Source organism: Saimiri boliviensis, chromosome 8, assembly GCF_048565385.1.
Source record: "Saimiri boliviensis isolate mSaiBol1 chromosome 8, mSaiBol1.pri, whole genome shotgun sequence".
NCBI lineage: Eukaryota > Metazoa > Chordata > Mammalia > Primates > Cebidae > Saimiri > Saimiri boliviensis.
Window position 1 is genome coordinate 100,842,158 of NC_133456.1, and position 8,769 is coordinate 100,850,926.

Genomic DNA, 8,769 nt, shown 5'->3' on the forward strand with positions numbered 1-8,769 from the left:
CACCTGAGGTCAGGAGTTTGAGACTAGCCTGGCCAACGTGGTGAAACCCTGTCTCTACTAAAAAAAAAAAAAAAAAAAAAAAAAAAATTAGCCTGGTGTGGTGGTGGATGCCTGTAATCCCAGCACTATGGGAGGCCGAGGTGGGCAGATCACGAGGTCAAGAGATCAAGACCATCCTGGCCAACATGGTGAAACCCTGTTTCTACTAAAAAAAAATACAAAAATTAGCTGGGCGGGGTGGCGTGTGCCTGTGGTCCCAGCTACCCGGGAGGCTGAGGCAGAAGAATTGCTTGAACCCAGGAGGCGGAGGTTGCAGTGAGCTGAGATTGTGCCACTGCATTCTAGCCTGGCAACAGAGCAAGACACCGTCTCAAAAAATAAAAAAAAATAAAAAATAAAAAAATTAGCCTGGTGTGGTGGGGGGTGCCTGTAATCCCAGCTACCTGGTAGGCTTAGGTAAGAGAATCACTTGAAACCAGGAGACAGAGGTTGCAGTGAGCCGAGATCACGTCACTGCACTCCAGCCTGGGCATCAGAGTGAGACAGTCCCCCCCCCCAAAAAAAGTATGAATTTATGGAGTTCAAGTGTAACTTTGTTAGGCAGAGGTGAAGTCAGGCTTTCAGGGTATCATGCATTGTATCCATTAAGTCATCTCTCACCACCCACCTTTCTCCCACTCTCTCAGCCTTCTGTCTCTGTTGTCACCACTCTCTATGTCCACGTGTACACATTATTCAGCTCCCACCTCTAAGTGAGAACAGGAGATATTTGTCTTTCTGTGACCACGGTTTCTTCAAGCTGATTGGCCAGCCCTGAGGGAAGTAATATAGGAGGTGGATGAGGGAATCAGCTTTCATTTCCATTACTAAAAGCCAGGAACAAGTGATCTTATTTAAACTCTACAAAAACTGGTAAGGTGAGTATTATTATTCCCATTTAGCAGAACCCCCCCCCCCCGAGATTACATTAATTATTTGCCAAAAGTTACACAGGCTCCTCTGAGCTGCTTTCTGAACTAAATCTACCCTTTGGACTTGCATGTCTGTCTTCCTATCTCCCAATTTTTGCAAAAATCTTGCTCTGTCCGTTTTGCAAGAATCTCCACCCTCCATATCTGATCAAATTCCTCAAAACCCTGGAACCAAGATTCAAACTCAGGGCTGTCAGATTCTAAATCATAGGAAAGACAATCTAGATGTTTTAGACATCAAGAATTCAGTTGTCAGCGTACCATATTGTTATAAGAATGGTCTAATACTAAAATCTAATACTAAAATCTCTTGACTGGGCGAGGTGGCTCACACCTGTAATCCCAGCACTTTGGGAGGCTGACGAGGGCGGACCACCTGAGGTCAGGAGTTTGAGACCAGCCTGGCCAACATGGTGAAACCCCATCTCTCCTAAAAATACAAAACTTACTTATCCAGGCATGGTGGTGTGTGCCTGTAGTTCCAGCCACCTGGGAGGCTGAGGCAGAAGAATCACTGGAATCCAGAAGGCGGAGGTTGCAGTGAGCCAAGGTCATGCCACTACACCCCACCCTGGGTGACAGAACGGAACTCTTTATTTTTTTTTATTTTTAAAAAAAAATTTTTAATATTAAAATTACTTTTTTTCTTTTTTTCAAATAAAGATGGGGTTTCACCATAATGGCCAGGCTGGTCTTGAACTCCTGACCTCGGGTGATCCACTCACCTCGGCCTCCCAAAGTGCTAGGATTACAGGCGTGAGCCACCGTGTACGGCCTTAAAATTACTTTTAAAAAGGATGGGGTTTCACCCCGATGGCCAGGCTGGTCATGAACTCCCGATCTCAGGCGATTCACCAACCTCGGCCTCCCAAAGTGCTAGGATTACAGGCATGAGCCACTGCGCCTGGCCAGAACTCTGTCTTAAAAAAAAAAAAAAAAAAAAAAAAATCCTGAGCCTTTACCATGGCCCATTTCCCCTCTCCTCACGCCCCATGCCTGATGCTGTTCTTCAGATGGACCGGGCTCCCAACTCTGCTCATCAGTGCTGGCTGTGTCTCTGCTCTGGAGCCGGCTCCTCCCCAGATCCTCCGCAGCACCTGACCTCAAGGTCGCCTTCATGTTTCACACTCGCCCTGCCGTCCTTTTATTCTCTGTACCTTCGAGTCTGACATAGACGCACCTGTTCGTGTGCATTGGAATGCAGGCTCCACGAGAAACATGTGCTTTGTTTTGCTCAGTTCTCTGGCCCTACTTGACACATAGTAGGCACTCAGTAGAGTGGGAGCAGGAGAGACTGAAGTGACCATACCTCAGAGCCTACGGTGGATGGGGAGAGAGAGACAGGGAGAAAGATGCTGTGTGACGGCCCAGGGCGTGCTAGAGGAGGCAGCTGCCATCCTGGAGCAGGGCTTGAGGGGGGGGGCAGCCTTGTCCGGAGCCAGCTCCACTGAGGAGTGGGTTGAAGGAGGGCATCTCTGTTTCTTTCCACTTCTCTTCTCATCAAATGTGCTAGGTTTCTAGAATTAGGCTGAGCAGAGGCCCTGAAATTCAGTTGCCTTTGGAAGATCCCTTTGATGTGAATGTTTTATCTGCTTTGACGTAATTCCCTGACAATCCAAGTATCATTATTTTATCAGTTTTAGAAATCATTTCTTGTTTGCGTGCTTTTTTTTTTGAGACAGGATCTGGCTCTGTCACCCAGACTGGAGTGCAGTGGTGTGATCATAGCTTACTGCAGCTTTGAACTCCTGGGCTCAAGCGATCCTCAGTCCCCAAGCAGCTGGGACTACAGGTACACACCACCATCCCTGGCTTTTTTTTTTTTTTTGGTAGAGATGAGGATCTCACTATGTTGTCTGGGCTGGTCTTGAATTCCTTGATTCAAGCAATTCTCTTGCCTCAGCCTCCCAAAGTGCTGGGATTATAGGTGTGAGCCACTGCACCTGGCCTCTATTTTTGTTTAACTTCAGCTGTGGTTTATATTAATGAAGATGATGATGTTATCATTTGGCTGTAACTGCCTGTGAAAACCTCTCTCCTCTTCCTACACACATCCTTCCTCCTTCAGTGAATTTCTCCATTCCTCCGTGGGGTACACAGGCTAATACATTATTATTCTCAATTGGGATTCTGTCACTTGCAAATGACAGACTTGTACAGGGACTATTATTTTGACAGTGGATTCATACATTGATTGAATTAAGATAGCTATTTCTAACGTTTATCTATGTCTTTCTCAACATTTAGCGTGACATTTTAGACCGAGTAGACGCTTGAAAAAATTAGACAACTTGATACCCTTAACACACAAACACACAAAAGATAGCAGAAAAATATATTTTGACAAAAGCCACAATCACGGAGGAATATTAGTAATGTTTTGCTTCATAGTGTGGTGTTACTGTTAAAATCCACTGATGACCAGATATGTATTCCTGAAAGAGGCGTTTCTCATTTTACATTGGCTAAGGCTGTATTTCAGTTGTTTGCAGATAACTTTCTTACAAAAAGTCAAGAAAATATAACCTCAAAAATGAATTCCTAACAGTTAAGATCAGGCGTCCCCAAACTTTTTACACACGGGGCCAGTTCACTGTCCCTCAGACCGTTGGAGGGCCGCCACATCCTGTGCTCCTCTCACTGACCACCAATGAAAGAGGTGCCCCTTCCTGAAGTGCGGCAGGGGGGCCGGATAAATGGCCTCAGGGGGCCGAGTTTGGGGACGCCTGGTTAAGATGATGCAATGTGATGGTTACAATAATAACAGTAACACAATAATGCACTGCAGTGTTGACTATGTAAAGCTGAGTTTTCAATCCTCTGTCTTCACAATAACTATGCTGTAGGAATTCATTCCCAAGTTACAGAAGAGAAAACGGAGGCTTAGAGAGATTACATGATCTTCCCTTCTGCCTTCCTTCCTCCCTTCCTTTTCTCTCTCTCTTTCTTTCCTTCCTTCTCTCCTTCCTTTCTTTCCTTCCCTCTTCCTTCTCTCTCTCCCTCCCTCCCTTCCTCCTTCCCTTCTTTCTCTCTTTATCCTTCCTTGTTTTTCTTTACCTAACTCCCATTCCCAGAAACTGTCATGAATAAAAACAAGTATTGGACCTAGAAGTGTCAAAGTTACACTGTAACTAGGATCTGCCTTCTAAGGATGAGGTCAACACTTTAAAAAAGAGAAATGGGGCTGGGCGTGGTGGCTCACGCCTGTAATCCAAGCACTTTGGAGGCCAAGGCGGGTGGATCATCTGAGGTCAGGAGTTCAAGACTAGTCTGACCAACATGGTGAAACCCCATCTTAAAAAAAAAAAAAAAAAAAAAAATAGAAACAGGGCTGGGCTTGGTGGCTCACATATGTAATCCCAGCACTTTGGGAGGCTGAGGCAGGTAGATCATGAGGTCAAGAGATCGATACCATCCTGGCCAACCTGATGAAACCCTGTCTCTACTAAAAATACAAAAATTAGCTGGGCGTGGTGGCATGCACCTGTAGTCCCAGCTACTTGGGAGGCTGAGGCAGGAGAATTGCTTGAATCTGGGAGGCAGAGGCTGCAGTGAGCCGAGATTGCACCACTGCACTCTAGCCTGGTGACGGAGTGAGACTCTGTCTCAAAAAAAAAAAAAAAAAAAAAAAAAAAAAAGCCGGGCGCGGTGGCTCAAGCCTGTAATCCCAGCACTTTGGGAGTCCGAGGTGGGTGGATCAGGAGGTCAAGAGATCGAGACCATCCTGGTCAACATGGTGAAACCCCGTCTCTACTAAAAATACAAAACATTAGCTGGGCATGGTGGCGTGTGCCTGTAATCCCAGCTACTCGGGAGGCTGAGGCAGCAGAATTGCCTGAACCCAGGAGGCAGAGGTTGCGGTGAGCCGAGATCGTGCCATTGCACTCCAGCCTGGGTAACAAGAGCGAAACTCCGTCTCAAAAAAAAAAAAAAAAAAAAAAAAAAAAGAGAGAGAGAGAGAGAAACAGGAGAGATTACATGATTTCAATGAAAATTGAGTTGGAGCTGGGGAGGGCCCGGAGTCCCTGCTGGGCTGCCCTCCAAGGTTTCTCTATTTGCTGGGGCAGGATAATTAACCTCTCAGGGACTTCTCTGTAGGTTTGGTATTGTTCTGTCCTCTTGCGGTGAGACTGTATGGCTTAAAGAGATTTATTATTTATAACTGTTTTCCAACTTTCTAGGCTCAAGGTGCCTGTGCAGAAAGTTGGAGGGGAGGGCCCGATTCTTTCAACTCGGAATGGCAGAACAGCTTTGCAAATATGAATCCAAAACGCTTTATGTATATGTTGAAACTATTCATGTCAGGGGTCTTCCTTGTGGAAATACGGTGTCTAGTTTTTTTGGCAATGAAGGAATTGCTTCTTAGACAGGAAAGAGCCATGTCAACGAAGGCCTGGGCCCTGCTACTAGGAGGAAGAGGAACACAAGAGCAGGCACAGCTTCAGCTCCACAGCAAGGGAAAAGCAGTTCCAGACGCAGAGCTTGGCAAACATCCCTGCGAGCTGTAGGGATCTCTTTTGAAAACTAGTTGCAGCCAAGCACGGTGGCTCACACCTGTAATCCTAGCACTTTGGGAGGCTGAGGTGGGAGGATCACTTAAGGTTAGGGATTTGAAAGAAGCTTGGGCAACACAGTGAGACCACCCTCTCTACAAAAAATAAAAAAATTACTGTAACCCCAGCACTTTAAGAGGCCAAGGTGGGCAGATCACTGGAGGCCAGGAGTTCAAGACCAGACTGGCCAACAGGGTGAAACCCTGTCTCTACTAAAACGCAATAATTAGCCAGGTGTGGTGGTGGGTCTCTGTAATTCCAGCTACTTGGGAGGTGGAGGTACGAGAATCACTTGAAGCTGGAAGACAGAGGTTGCAGTGAGCCAAGATCACACCACTGTACTCCAGCCTTGGCGACAGAGGGAGACTCCGTCTTAAAAAAAAAAAAAAAAAAAAGCTGGCGTGGCGCAAGTGCCTGTGGTCCCAGCTACTTGGGAGGCTGAGGTGGGAGGATAATTTGAGCATGGGAATTCGAGGCTGCAGTAAGTACAATCGCAGCACTGCATTCCAGCTTGGGGTGCAACAAAACCCACCGTTGCTGGAGCTGGGTTCACACGGGGGTTGATGTGGGAACCATTAGTAGGCCCTGGTCAGGGCCCATGGTTGCTCCTGACATGGTCTGCAGAGACGTTGGGTGGAGCCTTCTGGGCTGCCGGGCTGCTGTTGTGCCTTTGCCCAGGAAAACCTTTGTCCAAGGCACGTAAGGACACCGTGGTGTTCACCGTGATCAGTTACTTGCCACAGCTGCTACTGGTAGCGAAAATCTGTTTTTACAGCCCCTTGGAAGAGTTTCTTTTTCTTTCTTTTTTTTTTTTTTTTTGAGACGAAGTTTTGCTCTTGTCTTCCAGGCTGGAGTACAATGGCACAACCTTGGATCATTGCAACCTCCACCTTGTTAAAACGCACTCTGAATGAAGTGACCCCCTAAACAGGCTTTGTGTGAACAACATGGCTGTTTATTCACCCAGCTGTGGGCAGGCTGAGTTGGAAAAGAGAGTCAGTGGAGGGCGGTGGGATAGGGTTGGTTTTATAGGTTTGGCATAGGCAGTGGAAAGTTACAGAAGTTACAGTTAAGTGCAGTCTTTGCAAGCTGGGAGGGAGTCATAGGGTCTGTAGTCACGAGGTTGACCCATTAGTTGAGCAAGGTCCAGTACAAAGTCTGATTGCCTTATCAGTTGAGGCAGGAATAAGACCCAACAGAATAATGTCTGAAAGTTAATTAAGCACCACAGGGGTTATTCTTCTTTTGAGGTTTTCCAGTTACTTCAGACTTTCTGGTTCCAGGAACTCATCTGAAGGTGCATATGCAGGTCACAGAGGTTACCATGCAGTCCATGGCATAGTCAGTCAGCCTAAAGGACCTTACCCACTTCCCTGGTTTAATGACTCTCCTGCATCAGCTTCCCAAGTAGCTGGGATCACAGGCATGGGCCACCACAGAGCCGAGACTGGATGGAGCTCTTGGAAAAGATGGACTTGTGAAAATAAATGTAATGTGTTTGCTTCAATCTCACTCAATGATCATTTCTTTTCAAAGATATAAAGCAGTGATTTTTAAATTCAAAAAGTCAGCGTTAAACACTATTCCATAATGTAGAGGGAAAGTTTTCAGAGGGAGACTGCTGATGGAATGTATTTTATCATTCAAGGATCTCAGGGAGGAGCTGAATTGCTCTGGGGAAAAGGTCTCACCTTTAACCTCTCTTAAAGTCACAGGCTGCCTGTAATCCCAGCACTTTGGGAGGCCAAGGCAGGCGATCACCTGCGGTTAGGAGTTTGAGACCAGTCTAGCCAACGTGGTGAAACCCCATTGCTACTAAAAATACAAAAATTGCCTTTTCCTTCGGTACGCCACTGAAGATCCTGGTGTTGCTATGGGCCGCCGCCCTGCCCGTTGTTACCGATATTGTAAGAACAAGCCATACCCAAAGTCTCGCTACTGCCGAGGTGTCCCTGATGCCAAGATCTGCATCTTGGACCTGGGGCGGAAGAAGGCAAAGGTGGATGAGTTTCCATTCTGTGGCCACATGGTGTCAGATGACTACGAGCAGCTCTGCTCTGAAGCCCTGGAGGCTGCCCGAATTTGTGCCAATAAGTACATGGTGAAAAGTTGTGGTAAAGATGGCTTTCATATCTGAGTGTGGCTTCACCCCTTCCACGTCATCTGCATCAACAAGATGTTGTCCTGTGCTGGGGCTGACAGGCTCCAAAAGGCATGCAAGGTGACTTTGAAAAGCCCTAGGGCACTGTGGCCAGGGTTCACATTGGCCAAGTGGTCATGTCCATCCGCACCAAGCTGCAGAACAAGGAGCATGTGACTGAGGCCCTGCACAGGGCCAAGTTCAAGTTTCCTGGCCACCAGAGGTGCATATCTCAAAGAAGCGGGGCTTCACCAAATTCAATGCCGATGAATTTGAAGATATGGTGGCTGAGAAGCGGCTCATCCCAGATGGCTGTAGGGTTAAGTACATCCCCAATTGTGGCCCTCTGGACAAGTGGCGGGCCCTGAACTCATGAGGGTTTCCACTGTGCTGCCCCCTCGTAATATGAACCAATAATTTTTCTTCCTGTCCACCTTAAAAAAAAATACAAAAATTACTCAGGCATGGTGGTAGGTGCCTGTAATCCCACCTACTTGGGAGGCTGAGGCAGGAGTATCACTTGAACCTGGGAGGCAGAAGTTGCAGTGAGCCAAGATCACACCACTGCACTCTAGCCTGGGCTATAGAGTGAGACTCTGTCTTTAAAAAAAAAAAAAAAAAAAAAAAAGAAAAAGTCACAGGCTTACCCTGGGCCCCCTTAGAAGGAACAAAGCCCATCATATGCCATATACCAGTTGCTTCTGGTAGCAACAGAGGCTGGGTATTCAGCCCCTGTGTCCACCTTAGGTGGCAGATTATAGAACATAGGCCCAGCTCAGCTTGCTTTACAAGACAAAAGCCCAGATAAATGTGTTACTCATCAGAAAATACATCAAGCTTTTTCCCCTCCACCTTACAGTTCTGGAGGCTGTGACAGTAATGAATCCATCAATGCCATGTGGATTTTGTATCGCTCTGCAACCAGACACTGGCCAGTCTGATGTGACAGTCCGTGGTCACTGTCAGCCCCTTCTTGATTTCTCCAAGTACAGTATTTCCTTTTCTGAAATCGGCTGGCCTATTTTTCTTTCAGACCAAGTCAGGGGTAAATTATGTGACCTGATCTTCTGCTTTTAGTACCATGATTGGCAAATTTCACTTGGAA

At 46.8% G+C, this 8,769-nt stretch overlaps 1 pseudogene; it reads left to right on the plus strand.

Moving 5' to 3' along the window:
* Positions 1-7,364: 7,364 nt before the first annotated feature.
* On the plus strand, positions 7,365-8,083 carry LOC101053111 (large ribosomal subunit protein uL16-like; annotated as a pseudogene).
* Positions 8,084-8,769: the final 686 nt, after the last annotated feature.